Source organism: Tachypleus tridentatus, chromosome 4 (genome assembly GCF_004210375.1).
Source record: "Tachypleus tridentatus isolate NWPU-2018 chromosome 4, ASM421037v1, whole genome shotgun sequence".
Lineage (NCBI taxonomy): Eukaryota > Metazoa > Arthropoda > Merostomata > Xiphosura > Limulidae > Tachypleus > Tachypleus tridentatus.
This window is the reverse complement of record NC_134828.1, coordinates 69,351,762-69,373,103: the sequence shown is the minus strand read 5'-3', so window position 1 is coordinate 69,373,103 and position 21,342 is coordinate 69,351,762. Positions and strand designations below refer to the sequence as shown.

Below are 21,342 nucleotides of genomic sequence, written 5' to 3'. Positions count from 1 at the left end.
ACTCGCCCTTCTAGTCGTGGAGACGTTATAAGATGACGATCAATCCCACTATTCGTTGGTAAAAAAGTAGCCCAAGAGTTGGGTAGTGATGACTAGCTTGCTTGCCTTCCCTCTAGTCTTACACCTCTAAATTAGGAACGGCTAGTGCAGGTAACCCTCATGTAGCTTTGCGCGAAATTCAAAAACAAACTAAACAAAGAAATCGATTGATATACACTTATCTGATCAACACTAAATTTTTCACGCAATCTTAAATGAATGTTCTTTCTTACAAAAGTTTATCGTCGTTCAAGTTGTTTGTGATCAGAAAGTTTATTCAACTGATACATTATATGAAACCGTCTAACATTTAATATTAATATGACAGGTAAATGTTGGCAAGTTAATTTAACAGTGACGATGAACATCAACAATTCTTATTTTACAAAAAATTTCTCTACCAGAAGTGAACCTTTCTGTACGGTTCGTTAAAATTAGTTTAGGTGTATGTGTTTTCTTATAGCAAAGCCACATCGGGCTATCTGCTGAGCCCACCGAGGGAAATTGAACCCCTGATTTTAGCGTTGTAAATCCGGAGCCATACCGCTGTACTAGCGGGGGACGTAAAATTAGTTTAGAGAAAAGGCTAATACTTTTCTATGCTTTAATTGGTTTGGTTTGAATTTCGCGCAAAGCTACACGAGAGCTATCTGCACCAGCCGTCCCTAACTCAGTAGTGTAAGACTAGAGGGAAGGCAGGTAGTCAACACCACCCAACACTTGGAGCTACTACTCCTTTATTTTTTTTTTACTGACGAATTGTGGGATCGACCGTAATATTACAACGTCCCAACGGCTGAAAAGGCGAGCATGTTTGATGCGACGGGGATTCGAAATTACGCTTTAATATTTTTATTTGGGTATATTTGAGCATAGTATGATCCAAGTTTCTAGTAGATGATATTATATTGACCATTTTGTCTAAAACGAAAACAAAATTCTGAGCAAGTCTTAATCTAGCATTTATGCTATAAACTATACACTCATAACTTAATTAAACAAGGGTCACGTAGCTGTAATTCCTTTGATGAAAGAAACTGTATCCCGAAAATTTAACTTTATTGGTATACCAAGAGACTAACAAAAGTAAAAAGTTTACATATAAATCACATTTTAATGAACTAAAAAAATTAAAATGTTATAATACTTGTTGCTTGCTAAATGGACATTAAAGGCATGCTTGACTTAACATTTTAATTCGGAGCTTATTTTGCCTATTGTTGACTGTATTGTTTAATCTGCTATTTTATTCTGAATTTTCTTACAAAAGTCAATTTTATGCGATATTCTGTCAGCAAATATTCTAGAAAACAAGTCTTTAAAAGTATTAGGAAGTCAGTTGCATACAAGATCAGAACAATCAGATCTAAGGTTGATCAGTACGGAATACCACAATGTTCCAATTAAATGACACGCTATTAATGTTGATATCGTTTGAAAAGAATAGGATGGTTGAAATTGTCAATGTTTGATCATTTCAAAATATTACACATAGAAAACTTATTAATAAAACCTTTGCCTATATTACTGAATTTGAATACACTTTATATAAGTGTAGTCCCTCTTTTCTCAAAATACAAACTAATAAACTATTTTGTTCATTCGTTTTACCCCAAAGCTACATTAACGGACAATCTACACTCTGGCCACAAAAGAATGAAACCCCAAATATTAACTTGGTTAACTTACTGCTGACCCACTAAGGCATCCTAACAAAGTATTATACATATATTATAGGTTACTTTATAGTTTATAAATTTTATTAAACTATTAAGCACAGTTTAAATCTCGCAGTAGTTTCAAAAGTGTCCAAAAAGTGACTTTTTCAAACTTTGTACAATTATAAAAAAATACTTGTTTTTAATTTACCTTAAAAACAAATGATACAGTTGCAGGTATTTCGGAAAAAAACATTTGGAAAACTAATAATAATGTCTTTACTACCAAATTTTAGCAATCAATAAAACTGAATTTGATGGAAATGGTTCCTTAATACCATGGAAAACTTGTTCTGTAACTGGTATTGTGATCATTACAGAAGAAACTAAAGCAAAAAGAAAACCCTGATTGTAATGGAATTAAAGATAAAACAATTACATTCCATATAATGAAATGCATGGATATACAAATTAATTTGTTGGTATTCTCTACCAATTTCCTTAGATTACTGAGTAAAATGTAAAATTAAATGGAAAATAACAGATTTTCTTTTGAAATAATTGAAAAATACTACAACCTGGTCTCAGTTTGGAAGAAAACTACAACGTATAATTAACTGTTCACGTCAGTAAGACCTCGAGTGGTAAATGTGAAAATCAAGTCAACTATTAGAGTTGATGTGTGGAAGTGTAATAATGAAAACAAAATAGCCTTGTTACGATCATCAAAATTAAAAGAAAAAAAATCATTTACAAACACAGCGCATGGATAAAGTAAAGTAAAAGCTTTTTCTTCTCCATTTTAAGGAAACTTGTATTATTAAACTTGTTTAGTTTAGGCTGTATTCCAAAACTGCCAACAAAAGCATGCTCTTCATTCTCTTGAGTTAAAAATGTTTTAACGTTTCCCTTCATGACTCCAATGAACATTCCAATTTCATCTCCTACTGCCACCGTAGCTTTTGCTTTCTTTCTTCTCAACCTGCAATTTTAAAAATTAACCTAAATGCAGTACTGCCAAAAGGGGAAACTTTGTTCATGAAGTTCTTGGAATTCGACCCATCTATCAAACTATGGACTACGTGTTTCAACACCAACAAAAATAGGCTTGCTTAATCAAAAACCTGTCAATATGTATTTGTTAAAGTAACCTATAAGTGTTTCTAATTTATTTAGTTGACTCAACTTCCTTTTGATTACATTTTGTATTGTAAATGCACATAAGCATCAAGACAATAGAAAAGATGAACGAACTAGAAATGTTTTCAGGTGATTCACGAAGTTGTCGGTTTACACTATTACACAGAGAAAAAACAACAGACAGCAATACGTGATTTAATATCACGTGGTATTTGTTATTTTTGACTTTATTGTCACATATTGTTTGCTATTTTCTTTATTGCAGCATTTATTATAATTTTATTTATTTTTACATAGTTGCTTTGTTGTCAAGTAATATTTGTTATTGATCCTTTATTATCATACTTTGTGTTATTTTTATTTATTTTCACATACTATTTATCAATGATGCTTTATTTTCCGGTACTATTTGTTATTGTTGCTTTATTTTCACGTAATATTTATTATTTTTATCTTTATTGTCATCACGCAGTATTTTTATTGCTGTCTTTATTGTTACGTATTATTTGTTATTGTTGGGAAACTGAAATGATGTCATCATACAGAACTATAAATGAAATTTGAATATCGTGAAACACGGTAGTGTGATAGAGATCACAAGGAATTGCACAAAACCCTAATAGAACGTGCGGGCTAAAAACACTTAAACAGTAAAGATGCAGTTGAAACAATAATTTCATTATTGATCGCTAAGGTTATACACATTTAAAAATATACAAACTTACAGTTAGACTTACAGGGAAAAGAAAATTCGCTTGTAATTCTTTTTTTATTATTACCTCACTAGTCTACAACAAAAACGGCTTGGTATATTTCATCCAAACCTTTTGTAGAGTACTAAATAAAATACTGTGAAGGTCGTAGGGGTATTGAAAAGTCGATTTGTTTCTTCTGTTTCATATAAGCTAAAAAACAAATATCTGTTGTTCCTGTATAAAAATTACGTACAGGGTGAAACAGGAATTACCTGCCAATGATAGATGAACATTAGATGACTGTAACATGTTCAATGTTTAGTACACTATGTAACCGGTTTCTTTAGGGAGCCAACCGCTATATTATGTATCAAGTGAAAACCGTATCAATTAGGTACTAACTGTACTTATTCTAATTACAGTGTATATGTTTAGCCACCATATCAAGTAATCATTTGTTCATAGTTGAACATAAAAAAAGACAGCAAACAAGATAAATAAAAAAATTGGGAATTTAAAAACCTACAAATAGGGACCGTAAACTATAAGGAAACAAGGGGCTGGAAATATTGTAAACTTTATTTACTCATACTATAAACCTCTATTTTGGCTCCATACTGTTACTTAGAATTACATTTGATGGAATAAAAATAGCATTTTGTAGTTTGAGTAAATAATGCCTTATTTGAATTTCTATGATTCCTATTTGCATAGCTTTGTGCGAAATTTAAAAAAAAAAATCATTTCTATTTGCAGGTTTTTAAAATCCTAATTTTTGTAATAAACAAAATATTTTTTCTCCTGAGAAAAACAGTTATTTCTCAACATCAGTAATGAGTCCAGAAATTCGCAACATTGCTTTCTCACTCTCATTGGTTACAATGTAAACAAAACACTATTTTTAACGAGACTCAAGAACGTGGACCTTAGACCCAGATCACAAATCTCGTAGTCAAAGGGCCAGAGTCTGGTTTTGTTTGTTATAATGTTCGTGATAATACACGTCGTACAAAGACGTATTGCAACAATATTTTTGTTATCTGATCACCCCCACCCTTACCTCCTGAACAATACAGTAAAACTTAAATCATTCCGTAAGAGGTGGAAAGTGTTCTTATACCAGAGGAAATGTTCAATGTATAATAACCTTGTAAAGTATGACTGCCAAATAAATTACCATTGGAATAGCAATCGCCTGTTAAGTTATAATCGGGTTATTGCATTATTTTGATAGATATTCGTTGATGTGGTAAGACCTGTCCTTGGCTGCTGACAGGCTCTGCCAAACTGTATATGTTTTCGTAAAGCAGCTTAGTTATTTGTACCATTAAAAACGGTTCTTATTGTTAATCTTGCCGTCGTTTTAACATAAGGACAGACGTATATGCCATTCACACAACTCCAAATGATTGAACCACATGTAGTTGCCTAGCAACAAAGTAAAAGCTACGGTAAATATATTAGTTTACTTACATTAAAATGTTACACACTTTCAACTCGCAATGGAACACAAGCAATGTTCCAAGAAAGCTTTACAAACTATGTATTTGTTATCATATGTTATTATTGTCATTTTCAGGTTTCCAGAAAACAAATTTATTCTTATCAAATACTTAGAAGTTTTCATATAATAAAGTTAGCTAATTTCATTCTTGTTAAACAAATATTAACATTGTTGAGAAAGAAAACAATCTCAATGGTTTCACATGAAATGACTTTGGTTTACATGTATCAGGCTTTCACTTTTGTGACCGCTTTTTTCAAAGTTTCATATAAAATGATTTCGTACCAATTACATCTATTTAAGTATACAATACAGTACAATAACTGCGGTTTAGAACAAGCTACGAAAAATTACTCCAGAAATCTATCTTTCTCACGTGACCTAAAGGAAACTATTCTGACGTGTTTTTTTTTCAACCATAAGCCAAAGGCAAAACGTTCGGTTTAGGTAAAGATCACTGAGACAAACACATTTATACACACGCATAGTAAGAGTTTCTTTGAAAATATGCAAATACATAAACTTCAAAGGCTTTCTAATACATTTACAAGTGTATACCAATCCTAATGTAAAGGTTACATTTAGGTCATTCTTAGGCAAAGCAGAATATTTTCAAATGCATGTATACATTATTTCTAGCTGCAGTAAAAAGTTAACCTTATGATATACGAGCCGATTTCTCATGAAAAGTGGATGCAAATATAAGAAGAAAAATTTAAATAACATTCCTCAATCTTAGTTTGATGATGAAACTAAGGAGCTGTGCTGAATAACATCTTTTTATTATATTTTTCTAAGAATACGAAGCGAGATTAATCTCGGTTGTGAAACAAGCATTTTTAACTCTTGTTTCTCATATCTTGTCGAATAAAGTAGACACTAAATTCAAATTCTTAACGTGGTGTTTTAGCACAAAATTACACAATGAGCTATCTTTGGTCTGTCCACAGTGGATGTTCGGGTTGCAGGCTCCTAAACTTAATACTGACCCACTGGAGTAAAAAAAATTACGTGGAAGAAGGGACATAATGTTTGCTACTTTGCTGCTACCTATCGAACTTGTATTTCCCAACTTATTATAAATACAGAATGCATAGAAAATCTCTCCCTTTAAGTCATATAAAAAGAATCACGTAGGTTTTGATATAAGTTCGTGCGCCTGCATGAAAATGAAAAGGTTATAGAATGTGGACTGCTTTACCCATAACTTCTATACAAGCACTGCAGACCATTTGATTAAAGGATTGAGCAGGCTATGTCACATAAATAGTAAAATACTCTATCAGTCTTCGTGTAGCATTATTAGGATCGAGTGAATGATTTAATAAATATGCGTATGAAATAGGCTGAATAGCACGTCTTCAGATGAACTAACTCTTGAAACCAGCTATGAAATATTAAGAATGTTGCGATCTTGGGATTGGTCCTTTTTCTGCTTTTTAAACGTAACTGTTGCATCTTCTTGGACTTTTTTCAATAATTATCTTTCGTGCCTCGTGACAACTAATAATTTAAATTAGTATAATTCCAGTTCTGTCCGACTATATTGTTTTACATGCTTTCTTCTTCAATTCAATGAGATAAGTTTCTGGTTTTAAATAAATTTTAATTGATTGGAAATAATAAAAAAAGCGATTGAAAATACGCATGTTTTTCGATTGGAGAAGTTTTGGAGTTGAGCCAAATATGTGTAACTTGCTTTAACCAATTAATGCGATAGAAAAGTAGTTCTCAGCACATGCGTAATGATGACACCGGCTGATGTTTCAAAGACATAGGCGAGCTAACAGCCAGAAACTTTTCTTGATTGCATACTGAACACGAACATATAAATGTTATATGCGAGAAATTAACAAATCAGTACAATAAACTGATAATTATTAAACCACGCTTTATTCACTAGAAGTTGTACAAAACTCAAGAAGCTAAGTATTATAAAAATAATGTGTAAATAATTAGATTGTTTGTTTTGGAATTTCGCACAAAGCTACTCGAGGGTTATCTGTACTAGCCGTCCCTAATTTAGCAGTGTAAGACTAGAGGGAAGGCAGCTCATCACCACCCACCGCCAACTCTTGGGCTACTCTTTTACCAACGAATAGTGGGATTGACTGTAACATTATAACGTCCCCACGGTTGGGAGGGCGAGAATGTTTGACGCGACGCGGGCGCGAACCCACGACCCTTGGATTACGAGTCGCACGCCTTTCGCGCTTGGCCATGCCAGGCCTAAATAATTAGAATAACGGAGTGAAGTAAGTCGTGTTCTGTATATAATGTGTAAAACATATACAATCTTTTACAGATCTGACATTATATTAAACATCACAATGTTAGCTTCCTACTATCCAATGAAATCCTACTTTAGATAAAGATTCACATGGGAACCGTGCATTAAACATATAAAGACAATCAGATAACTTTGTTGTTTAATGATGAAAAATATCAACTAATAGTATTAAGTTGGTAGATAGAAAGATTCGTATATTCTACATTTAGATACCATTAACAACACGCAACAGCTGACACACAACCGGTGTTTCAAATATATAGAGCATGATATACGATAGAATTTAACTATTTCCGAATTGTTAAAACACTGTATTTTATGTGTTGCAGACAGAGCAGTATAACACCTAGGTGTAATTATATAAATTGTGTAGATATACATATATAAGCATTGATCACACAGACACACACACACATAAGCATTAAATTATTAAATACAAACATTAAAGACCTACTTAGCGATTGACGAGTTACTTTAAATTTAATGTTAAAAGTCCTGCAGACTGAAGCCTCGATTACTACCTTTGAATTTAACAATTATGTAGTCACAACACAATCACAATCTTCCAAACTTTCCCGTTAGGTGTACAATAAAATTCTTACCTTGGAAATTTCCAGCAGTAGCAGGGCTCGAGAGAATCCCCGGTCCAGGTGTACAGCGTTGAGATCGTACATGTGGTGGTCGGGAGGCCTATATCATGAAACTAGTTTCCCGAGTGTTTTTGTAACTTTCTACCTCAATGTATTTTAATATTGCCATCCTTTTGTCGAAATAAATATCAATACAAATATAACATATTGTTACTTTATGAAATAATATTTATTTACGTAATATTATTATTATTTAAAGTGCAACAAAATCAAGAAACACGCACGACGCCTCCCTTTATACTAACTAAACCTAATTCAAACAGTATTACTCACAGTTGGATGAGAGCAGTATTGCCCTCTTGCGGCAGCTCTCTTCAAGGTTAAAACTTGTCTAACACGCTGCACTAGACTGAAAAACAAACAAACAAAACAGAAAACAGCATTATTTGCGAGCAACAGCTGTTAAATAAGGTGTTTTTTACATTAGTATAATTTTATATTCAAAATGTTTGTTATTGAAATAACATTTAGGGAGATTGGGTTTGGCCAATCGATGAAATAATGCATTATTATAAGTAGAGGCGAAAGAATGGTGAATTTGGACAACTAAACCGATAAGGTAAGTCGATTTGATGTCTGTTTATTTTAGATTTAATTACATAATTCACTTTAAAAATAAGTTTGAGCTAATTTAATAAATCCAACGTGTAAGCAAGCAAACAATAATTGTAAATGACAATAAAAATACTAATAGACAAATAAATATTTTTACACGGGTTGACAGTGTAATACCACAGAAATATTGTCTGTACTCTAAGTAAAAAAAACTAAGATGTGGATGAATTATGTGAGTGACAGGCAGTCTCTTAACATGGATGGTAGGATGTTGCAGACTAACTGTCTTTTCTCTGATCAGTAGATTAAAAGTAGGACAGTGTCAAATAGTTATAGCAGGTTTGCCATAAATACTAACAAAATAAAAGATTACATCGACAAATAATTGAGCTTACATAATTTCTATAGTGCATATTGGTGTACAGTACACATATTAATAGTAGAAATAGTAGTCTTGTATTTGAAACTTTGTACTGTGAGGTTTGTTTCTGTTTTACTGATTGTTTCTGAAGAAGCTGTAAAGCGAATCGTTGAGTGTTTGATTAAATAAAGACAATATTTGGATGTTACAAAGTCATTTATTTCTTGCATTGAAGAATAGAAATTAATACACTTTTACAACGAAAATTTTACTTTTTACGTGGCTATCGAAAATGTATGTCCAAAAGTGTTACCAACTGAAACGAACCAGCTTATTACAATAATTCCGTGAATGTGGAAGAAAAATAATAAAAATAAAAATAATAAAACAACTCCTTCTAAAAACGATTTTAATCGATTATACTTCTTTTTATTTCCGTTACACGCGCTTCCTAAGAAGTATTAACAAAACTAAACGTGACAGTATATTTGAATACATCAGTTCATATCCAATTAAATTCAACAGCTTTATTTTTGAAGTTTGATATTTGTTGGTGATCCTTTTCTACTCGTTTGAAGTCAAGCTGAATATATATATATATCCTATAAATATCTCAAAATACAGCCGTAGGCTTATGTTTATCGTACCATGTTATATCGCGTTCAGAAAACTAACACATTTTACTTATTTTGATACATTACGTATTACGAATCACAGCGGTGGTGTATTCAACTATTTTCTTAATTTTGTTTTGAAATACACTGTTGATGTTTTTAGTGCTGGTTTTCAGTGAGTAATTATACACTGAAAACTATCAATTATTTTAAAAACCGTGTTGCATATTTAATGATATAAGTAAAATAACTTTAAACATATCCAATTCAAATATATTTATAATATTTTAAATACATATCTCTAAAAATGAAATACTAACACCCTAGTGGCCAGAAATGGAACTTCCATCACTATACAACATCTTAATATACATCCTTGTGCTAGATAAGAACAAAAAGTACCGTGTTGATTTTATTATGACGTAATCTCTAATTGAAACTGATAAATTAGGTGTAATAAACCTCTAGTTTTAAATGTATACGTTTAAACTGAATAAAGAGACATGTACTCATGAGAAATACTGGAATAATAACTTACTGTAAGCCTATTTTTTGCATATAGAATTTTCTGGTAATATATGAAGAATTTAGAAGTAACGTTTTAGGCACAATTTTTAAACAATCTCACGCTTAAATTAATATTTAATAATCAGTTCTCAACAAAGTAAACTCATCACATTTAACACTATTCCCTGGTAAAACCATATTAAAACTAACCATAATAAACTTTATTTGCTTTATAACTTGTGTAGTTTTGATCAATGTTATGATTTTGAAAAGACATAAAAGACACACTATTTCTAGTATGGCGCCCACTGGTGGTTTTAAAATAAATGGAAACCAGTTGTTTCCAGCTTTCACTAACCTTTGATCAGTCTATCAGTTCAAATGTTTAACGTATAGCATCGATTTTGTTTGTTAAAGATCACAGGTAACGAGACATTTGAAACTGCACGAAAATAAACCCAATGAAACCCAAGTGTTTTCGACGCTTGGACAGGAGTAAGGGTGTAATGTTGAAACTGTGTAAGGTGTGGACGTAAACTGAAAAATACAAAGTAAACTTAACTTGCCGGATGTGGGTCAAAGTTGAGTGTTTAGTTACATAGATGTGGTTTACCTATCGAACTGATGACTTACTAACCTTGTATTTAACTTTCAAATAGTCGTTGTTCGGCATGACTCATACAGTGTATTTCTTCTCGTCATTTAGAGTAGAAACTGAGAAAACACCGAAACTGCTTCGAGCAACCTGTGATGACACACTTAAGACCCCAAGTAAACACCAGAAAGACTCCAGGTAACTTGAGATGAAACACTCTAGGTGCTCGAGTGTTCACAGTAACTGTTCCGGGTAGGTTGCGATCACATGCTTAAGGTTCCGAATAAACAAGAGAATGGCTCCAGATAAAATGAGTGTAAATACGCAGGGTCTCGAGTATGCATTGGAACTGCTCTGATTAATTTGCAATGAAACACTTAAGAGCCATGTTATCATGACAACAAAAGTGAGCCAGTAAATGTTTTTCTTTAGGCCTGAAATATTTTATTTCATTTAAAAACTATGCAGCTTTTACTGCATGCTTTCTTTTAATTTTGATCTACATACATATAACTAAATCAGTGATTCTTAACCTGGGTTCAATCGAACCCCAGGGGATGGTTAGTCAGTCTAAGGGGTTCGGCGGAGGTTCCGTTCACTCCACTCGTATGATTCGTGACGTCATGCTTCACTTGTCCATCTTTGGCTGCGGCTGATCACGTCACATCACTTGGCCTTAATATCTGTGCTGCATGGAACTTCGTGCGCTTAGCAGTCGACTTGTGACTGTAGTAATCGTGCGTCATTTGTGATTTTTTCCCTTAATCTTTCAATCCTTTTATACTAACTATGTCGAGCAAAAACAGAAAGTGGTCGGACGAATACGCACAATATAAATTCACGTGTATAACGAAACATGATGGGAGTCAGCGTCCTCAATGCATGATTTGCAATGCCAAGTTGAACAATTCTAGTCTAACACCGGCAAAACTAAGAGAACACTCCCTAATGCTGCATGGAGATGGGAAATACAAGAACACAACGCTTGCTGAATTCAAAGTAAAGAGAGCCAGGTTCGATGAAAAGGCTACTTTGCCTGTTCTCGGCTTTGTACCCATCGACAAACCGATTCTTGTAGCATCGTACGAAGTTGCGTACTTGATCGCAAAGCAGGGCAAACCACACATCATTGATGAAGCACTCGTAAAACCAGCTGCGTTGAAGATGGCGAATATCATGCTGGGAAAAGCTGCTGTTAATAAGTTATCCCAAATTCCTCTTTCAAATGACACCATCAGCAGCAGAATAGATGACATGAGCGATGACATCTTGGCTCAAGTAGTTGCAGGTCTGATTTAAAGTCCAGCAAAATTCAGCCTTCAACTGGACGAGACCACCGACGTTTCCAATCTAAGCCAGCTTGTTGTATTTGTGAGCTATGTGAAGAACGACGAGATAAAAGAAAATTTTTGATTTTGTAAGCCTCTTACAACAACAACAACTAAGGCAGCCAACGTGAAGAAACTTGTGGTTGACTTCTTCAGAGACAACGATCTTTCGTGGGATATGGTTTCTGCAGTTTGTTTGGACGGAGCTCCAGCCATGCTGGGACGAAACTCTGGCTTTGGTGCGCTGGTGAAATTCGATGCACCGCACATCATTGTATGCACTTTGTTCTGCACAGGCATGCATTGGCAATAGTAAAAGTCACATTGATTTGTAGTAAATATTCATTGAGTTTTTGTTTTTGTGTGAAATTCATGTTTTGTTGGTTTTGTTCTTTGAACACAGTGATATTGTTTGCAACTGATGCATGGTTCATTTTGTGCACTAATAAAATATCTACATATGTTTTGAATTTGAAAAAATCATATTTTATTTTTCCAATTACAAAGTACGAAACTTCCGGGGTTCAGTACCTCCAACAAGGTTAAGAACCACTGAACTAACAAACATCTGGCCTTTTAGATTTACTTGTGTTTATCAACTGATGTCGGCCCGGCATGGCCAGGTGGGTTAAGGCGTTCGACTCGTAATCTGAGGGTCGCGGGTTCAAATTCCGATCGCACCAAACATGCTCGCCCTTTCAGCCGTGGGGGTGATATAATGTGACGGTCAATCCCACTATTTGTTGGTAAAAGAGTAGCCCAAGAGTTGGCGGTGGGTGGTGATGACTAGCTGCCTTCCCTCTAGTCTTACACTGCTAAATTAGGAACGGCTAGCGCAGATAGCCCTCGAGTAGCTTTGCGCGAAATTCAAACAAAACAAACAAACCTTCATGGGCTTTATTTCAATATGGTTTGCCAAACTGCTTCCACAGTACTCCTTTTTTATTGTTATAAAGAAATCTTCCAGACAATATTCTCAACCAAATAACATCGATATATTTTGTAGTTTAAGTCTGCCGTAGTGATTACAAATTAAAATAAAAAGCCGTCAACTTCAGCAGATTGGAAAGTGAAGTTTTCGAAAGTAGTACCAGAAAGTACTTATATTAAATTTTAAACTGGTGTAACTGACAGGGCCTAAGTTATATATGCGTTTGTGTGTATTTGTTTTCTCGAGTAAAAATTCGATAAAACAAAACGCAAAAACTCGAATTTTATAAGCAAAATTTAAACAACATTCGTATTAACTCTTGTTTATTTAAAACTATACAGATACAAAGAAACTGAATTATTTACCAGGAATTTGTAAGACGTTTATCAAACTTCTGATTTAAAAACGATAAGTAAATTTAACCTAGCCTCCATTAAAATCTGCGTATTAATTGATTTTTTCAAAAAACAATATTCATAAACTGAAATGGTCCCATTCTGAGAATGTACAACATTTATATATGCATTGATTAATTTTTGCGTTGTATTTTTCATTTAAAAACAATTTTTGAAACCTTGCTATAATCGACAGCAGCTTTAAAGCCTTTTGTTTGTTAAGACCACAAAGAGAAATCCTAATAAAAATGGCGTAATTCTAACATACTTTATTATATGCCAGATTTTATTGTAATTTTCATATATTTGTACCCTAGCTGTTTCTGTGTAATATTAATGTAAAATTCACCCTCACATGGATACGATAAGTATAGAAAACGTACTCGCTTGTAAAACTTGAGACTGTTGAGACTTAAAATTACTTTTATACACGAAAAGATTTAAGACCAACATTTTATTATCGCTGCTCTCAAGAATGATACGTTCCCGTCCCCGGTGAATCAGCTAGAAATATGAGGGCTCGTAACGCTAAAAATCTGTTTCGATACGGATGGCAAGCAGAGATAGTCCATTGTGTAGTTTTAATAATAAAAAAGAACGGTAAATATATTTTAGATGTTTTATAAAAAGCACTTTTATCATTTTACAAATTTCCAACTATATCTCACAATAAATAAAAACCTAGTTTTACATAAAATATAAATTATCTCATGTATTTATTTTAACTTATTATAAACACAAAAGAAAAAATTGGTTAGCAAGAAAGAAAAAAAACAACATTTATGCGTTTCGTTCTGATGCAGGAAATGTTATTTCTTCCCGTATCATACGATAAAATAACCACTTGTTAATTAAAGTTCATGTAATTACATTTTGTCCCTCCACTGCTGTACAATGTTATTATCTATTCCGTATGTCTAGTATGTATTGACAAAAATACAGCCATTCTGTTTCCTGTACGACGAAATTAATTAACAATATGTAAATTATAAAGGATGGAAACAAGAAATATGTTCGTACAAATGCACGTGTTTGGGCAATATCACAATCACTCTGCAAAGTTAAAGGTATTCGCATAACAATAACGATAGACGTACATGAATTAAAACAAATGTCTTATGGTGAAATAAAAACTTTCATCTTGCCTTTCAAATAAAGAATTTTGAAATAAGTTTTAAAATGTTCGCGTGATTCTACATTTGTGAAATCAACCGGATAAATATTGTATTAGCTGTGAGAATTTTAACGAATGCTTCTTTAGGGCTATAAATTATTATAATTTTTATTTTTTCAAATGCACTGGGCGTAGTCTAGTAATTAACATACTATGCTTTGTAGTTGAATGTTTATTTGTTTTTGAATTTCGCGAAAAGCTACACGAGGGCGATCTGCGCTAGCTGTCCCTAATTTAGCAGTGTAAGACTAGAGGGAAGGCAGCTAGTCATCACCAACAACCGCCAACTCTTGAGCTACTCTTTTACCAACGAATAGTTGGATTGACCGTCACCTTATAACGCCCCCTTGGCTGAAAGGGTGAACATTTTGGGTGCGACGGGGATTCGAACCCGCGACCCTTAGATTACGTGTCGAGCTCCTTAATCACCTGACCATGACTTTGTAGTTGATGGTTCAGGTCGTTACAAACGTCCAAGTCAGTCTCGCTTTTTGGCTAAGAACAGTCACACAAGCTGCTGGCGTTACTGATTGGTTGCCTTCAGCCTTAGTCAGCAGTGCAGCCAAAGTGTTGCACAAGGTATTGCTCATGGTGAAAATACCGAATGTAAATAATCTAAGTGATTCATCGTTTAAAGGTATAATACACAGGTAAACACTTGTTATTACGTAGTTCATACCGCCCTGATATAATCTAAGTAATTAACCGTTTAAAGGTAAAATATATAGATATACACATGCCATCACATAGTTAATACATACCTGATATATTCTTTGTATTTATGGAAAAATATTATGGTTATTTTCCGCCATCTCTAATTTTCACTTTATGACCAAAGGGAATGCAACCAATCAACAGCACTCTATCACCCGCTGTCCACGGTAAGGAAATGCCTATTACTCTTATAACGCAGTTCAACCCTTTTGCGCCAGATATTTTACCAGCTTTACACTTTTATTTAAAAACAATAATAATTAATAAATGTCACCAAATATGGAAATCTGAAATACGTGGCATGATATTTAGCTTGCATCTTAAAATAGATATTTGTCGTTGTTTCTGTAGAACGTTTAATCAGTTCCCATGTATTTAGACGACTCTGGATTGTTTGAACAAATTAAATTTATTTCTCTAAGGTTTGTCAGGAAAGTTTAGGATGTTTCTTTTGTAAAGAAATTCTTAAACATTAGTATCAGACATAACGGTTCATAGAATGACTCTTTTTTATTTTATTTTGAGAAGAAACTTTTAGCCCACATCTCCGTCATCTCTTGACCGGTTTGAGATATAACTACAGTTTTGGAGTGAAAAAGATCAAACCATTTCGACTGATGTATTTGACTACGTCCAAAATCTCATAGATTAATTTACTCTAATGTTGCATAAAAGAAATTCAATCTGAAGGTAGGTTGGTATAGATCCTGATAAATAATAAAATCGAATCGGGTGTATGCGCGCCCCACTCTTGGTGTTGCTCGTGCACAAAATATAGCTAATAAGAAGGGAGGAAAAGTACCGCAGATTAATTTGCTCTAATCCTGCCTAAAATGATTTGAATTGCCTAAGCTAATGAGAATTCCCTCTTGTTTCTTAACTGTGCTAACCTGAAGTTTAGAGTAATCAATACAACCACAAGTGTTTTCTTGTCATCAAACGCTATAGACAGCGTCATAACTTAAGCCGTAAACATGTAATAAAGAACTTTACAAAGTTTTAATTTCAGTTAAGCTGCTTTTCCATTATATATATATATAAAAACACGAAACAAACTAATTTTAAGAAACAGCGATTTATCATAAAAACATGTTTACAAAACCAGTGTACAGTGACGAAACTTTTTCATATAATATTAGCAACATTTTAGTATGACGTATGAGACCAGTTTATTTCAAATAAAACAATATATTGATTGATATTGTAACTATCAGGTGAGAAAAATAACTTCTGGTTATGCATTATCGAAACAAATGATACAATGACAAATATGTTATTGTAACTCAATTGGTAGCGAGATGTGAAACAAAAACAAATCAAACAGAAGTTAAAGAAACAACGTAGTTTTGGTTAAATATCCTATTTACCGGAAAGTTCTTAGTGGAACTCTAGTTTAAAACCTGTGTATAAGAAGAGAAATAAAATCATGCATTGTTTCAAAATTAAAAAAAAAAATATTGTCTTACACACCAGCTTGAAAAACATTTGTACTGTCAGTTACGGTTTGTATTTTAGTAAAATGCTGCTGGAAAAGCTGTAAAGCAAAACGTTGTGTGTTTAAAAACGAAAATTAACAATTTGGCTGTTTATGTCGAGGATAAGTCTACTTTGTTTGAGGGAGTAATTTGGTTGTCTCCATTGTCTGATTACAAACTGGGACAATTAGTGTTAAACTTTGATATTTTATTTATTTATATCTTCTAAAACATAAGTTACTTATACTTTCACGGAAAGAAAATTTAAAATCTTAATATGTTCATTTTACTTTGTGAAAGAAGCTGAATATAAAAACCACAAATAACGTTTGATATCGCATGTATTTTATAGGTAATATCCGGCATATCCAGGTACAAAATGGTTAAAGTGCTGGGTATATTTTGTAGTATTTATATTCGCCATGGCCAAGCACGACAGGGTTAAAGCACTAAGTATATTTTGTGGTATTAATATTTGGCATGGCCAAGCACGAAAGGATTAAAGTGTTAAGTATACTTTGTACCACAAAATCAAGAGCCTACCACAGGGCCAACCTGTACCTTCCTCTTAAACGTAATATTTAGGAACAAGTAAGTAATTTTCAAAATGTAGTGTCTACCGAAGCAGTTCTTGTTCATTCATATCTACTGTATCCACAGTATAAGCTTTAAACGAAATATTGGACTTTTCATTACTTTTTATTTTACAAGTGTAGTTTATTATTTAAAATTAAAGAAAAACAACTCGTGTGAGTTTTAAAACATGCAAGTAAAAACTAATTTATTACAAAAAATTATTCCCTCGTGCTGTAAAAATCTTAGATTTGACCAAAATATTTTTTCTCATGCTTGTAGAAATAAAGAACTGTAGGAACTATTCCCTTAATAATAATATAAATACTAACAATAATAAAATAATTATTAAAATATTTAAGTAAGATAACTTGAGAAATGTTAAACAGCAGTAATAAGTCATTAATTAGAAATATTATATTATATCGTCCATCAAGTTATAAATCACTTGGCGTTGATAGTATCATCTGTTTTTGGGAACATTTATCATGACCTGTACGTCCTTCATGCTAGGAATCACCGATTAATAAAAGTAAATGTTTCGGGGACGTTTATCATAATCGGTAGGTCAGTAATAAGTTCTGAATTCGAAGTTTGTTTTTGTTAGTTTGTTTACAGAATGTCACGTGAAACTAGCTACACGCAGGCCACCTATAGTAGTCGCACTTAATTTTTACGTGATGGACTAGAAAAACGTAATTAGCACAACCCACCTCTAACTTTTAGGTTATCCTTTTATGAACTAATAAAGGGATTAAATATCACATTATAACGCCCTCGCGGTTGAAAGGGCGAGCATGTTCGAGAACGGGACTGAGTTACAAAAGTTTCATTGAAGTGAAACTATATTCCTTTGTTAGATAGCGTTATTACAAGACATCTACTGGTTTATAATATTTTCTTGAATACAAACATATATACTGAGTTACAGGTATACCATTGCAGGATAATTTATAAAATACAGTATTTATGTCGAGTGCATTTAATATATAGTGTTCCTTTTCATTACTATGACAAATGATAGATTAGTTATTAAACATGAGAGCTAAAATAGGAGTTCTGTACTCTAAGCAGCTACAAACAACAACTTATTAATTTAACTTTGGAAAAATTGTGAGTGTCTTATGTGTGTTTTTCCTATAGCACAACCACACTGAGCTATCTGCTGTGTACACCGAGGGAAACAGAACCCATTATTTTAGCGTTGTAAATCCGTCGACTAACTGCTGTCCCAGGGTGGGACGCGTGAACGTCATGACCTGATGAAAGACGTTTCTTTTCGCTTGATTTTTTATTTTATTTTGTTAGTTTGTGTTCAAGTGCAAAGTTCTGCAATGGGCTACTTACGCTGTACCCACCATAGTTATCAAACTCTGGTTTTTAACTTGTAAGCTTTTAACCTTAGCACTGACCCACTGTGGGATTTTTCTCTCTTGCTATATCTGTAAAACAGATTTTCTCTTTCCATTTCTTTAGAGTACACTTGTTACAATCACTGGCAAAAATCAAAAGGGGATAACTTAACTTTGAAAACTAGAACTCGAAATAGTGTATAACAGTAATATTTAGTGTATAACAGTAATACGGAAAAGATAAGTTAGAATAAACACAAACTTCTATATAAACTTCATTAAATGATAAAAACAATTTATCTTTATTTAATCCTTTTTTGTTGTTATTGGTTTGCGTTTGTTAAAAGAAAACATATTTTTGGTTTTATAAAGACTATTTAACATTGCGAGCATATTTTCAAAGCACTTTTCCAGTTAGTCCTGTCCAGATTTAGCCCTAAAGGCAACAATTTTTGTCTCACCCCCCGCTAGTACAGCGGTATGTCTCCGGATTTACAACGCTAAAATCAGCGGTTCGATTCCCCTCGGTGGGCTGAGCAGATAGCCCTTTGTGGCTTTGCTATAAAAAAACACAAACACACATTTTTGTCTTGTGAAAATGTGGACTAACTCTTTCATCTAAAATATTTGCACCGAGATATGGAAAAAGTTTTGTTGAACTAAAGCCAACAGTGCTTTCTTCTGTGCTAACATTCGTGAAAGAAACTATTCATGTTTAAAAAAAAACTATCTGGAAAGCTTGTGGAACAGTTTTATAAATATATAGTGCACCTTATAGTTGCTATGACTGTCCAAGGTTTCAGGGCACAGGATACATTGTATAATAAACGTGCTTTGCATTATTGTTATACGTTTATTGTGTAAGAGTACATAAAATACGTATAATCAAAGCATTGTAATATATCATAAACCAACAAGCACTGTTGTTTTGTATTTTTTACAAATAACATAATCAAATAACAGAGATGTTGGTTTGTTTTGAATTTCGCGCAAAGCTACATGAGAGCTATCTCCGCTACCCATCCCTAATTTAGCAGTGTAAAACTAGAGGGAAGGCAGCTAGTCACCACCACCCACCGCCAACTCTTGGGCTACTCTTTTACCAACTAATAGTAGAATTGGCTGTCACATTATAACGCCTCCACGGCTGAAAGGGCGAGCATGTTTGGTGTGACTATGATTCGAACCCTCGACCCTTAGAGTAGGAGTCGAATGCCTTAACCATCAGATGACCATGCCGGGCCACCAGAGACGATCGATTAAGATGTAGTTATTTACTGGGATTATTCCTTTGTTTCTCAGTACTATTTTTCAGCACTGAACAGTTTTAGTTTATTAATCAAATGTTTTGAAGTCTTCAAAATGCCCAGTAATTGTCTATAGCACTTCTATGTACCATTTTATCTAATTTTCATACGTCCGAACAATCGAATATTTCTATAAAAGAAGATTATTTTCAGGTAATACTTGTACACTGATTAAAATTTTAATCAGAAGATCAGTTTCGCTTTACTTTCTTTCTTGTCTGACCAACATATCTAATAAACATTTTAATAATATAGAGTATTTATACTTTTCAGGAAATTAAAAAGAAGATCAATAATCTATTCAGTTCCTAAAAAAACTTTCTTTTTAACAAGTCCGTGAAGGTACCTTATGCTCAAGTGGGCTAAACGGTTAGGTCAAAGACCCCTAGAATTTAGAAACAATCGTCCTTAATTTCAAACGACTGACCAGAAAGCTAGAAAGCATTCGCCACCGCAAGAGCTTTCTTCGGTTATTAAAGTCGATTCACCAGAGTGGCAGTAACTTTTATAATGTGTTCTCAACTGAAAATGCGTGTAGTGTGGACAATAGTATATCGTCTTGAATAGAGGCTCCTTCTATTCACAGTCCTAACAATTTACTTACCAAGATGCACACGTATCATAGAAGTATCAATAGGTACCATGCGCTGGTGTGTTTTATATATTATGCAAAGCAAATAGGACTCGTTTTCACACTCGTGCCTATTTACTGGAATGTCTCCAAACATCACTCAAGACTCTCGAATTGATAAATTTTTTTTTTAAAACATAATATATTATCTCCTTACTTTTGTATTCATTTTTACTCCAAAGACAGATAAACAGGAAACACGTGTTTAAAATGTTGAAAATGTTGAACTTCTTTATTGGAAGGATTATCAGTCTAGTAATGACCAAATCGACCAGTCTCCTGGTGGCAGTTCGCACTTGAATTGTTTCTCCAGTAGATCCTCAAAGTAAACTAAAAGAAATTTACTATTGTGAAGCTATTTTGATAAATACATCACTTATGTTTATTTAGTGCGCTATCTTCAAGCTACATTCAAGTCTTTCAGACATATAAATTTTATTTTAAAAGTACATCAAGTTATTTCCTTTTTCGTGCGTTTGTTTCTACTCTTGCCTTCCTGCTAGTACAGCGGTATGTCTCCGGATTTACAAGGCTAAAATCAGGGATTCGATTCCCCTCGGTGGGCTGAGCAGGTAGCCCTTTGTGGCTTTACTATAAGAAGAACACACGTTTCTACTCCAAACACAGATGAAGAGAAATCTGTTACGAAAGTGTGTATAAGAACAAAAACAACAAAAAAAGTCGGATGTGTTTAATATCAATCTACTTAAGTTGGACGTGCTTAATATCAATCTACTTAAGTTGGATGTGTTTAATATCAATCTACTTAAGTTGGACGTGTTTAATATCAATCTACTTAAGTTGGATGTGTTTAATATCAATCTACTTAAGTTGGATGTGTTTAATATCAATCT

The 21,342-nt window shown here is 33.3% G+C and overlaps 1 protein-coding gene across 8 annotated transcripts in view; it reads right to left on the bottom strand.

The window, feature by feature from the left end:
* Window positions 1–21,342, bottom strand: part of LOC143249378 (uncharacterized) — a 350,051-nt gene that overhangs the window by 119,961 nt on the left and 208,748 nt on the right. For 5 of the 8 annotated variants that reach the window (XM_076499139.1, XM_076499134.1, XM_076499136.1 and 2 more), the window contains exon 1: window positions 7,929–8,236. The gene's annotated coding sequence lies outside the window, so the exon portion shown is untranslated. The other 3 variants (XM_076499138.1, XM_076499137.1, XM_076499141.1) reach the window with 2 other exon arrangements.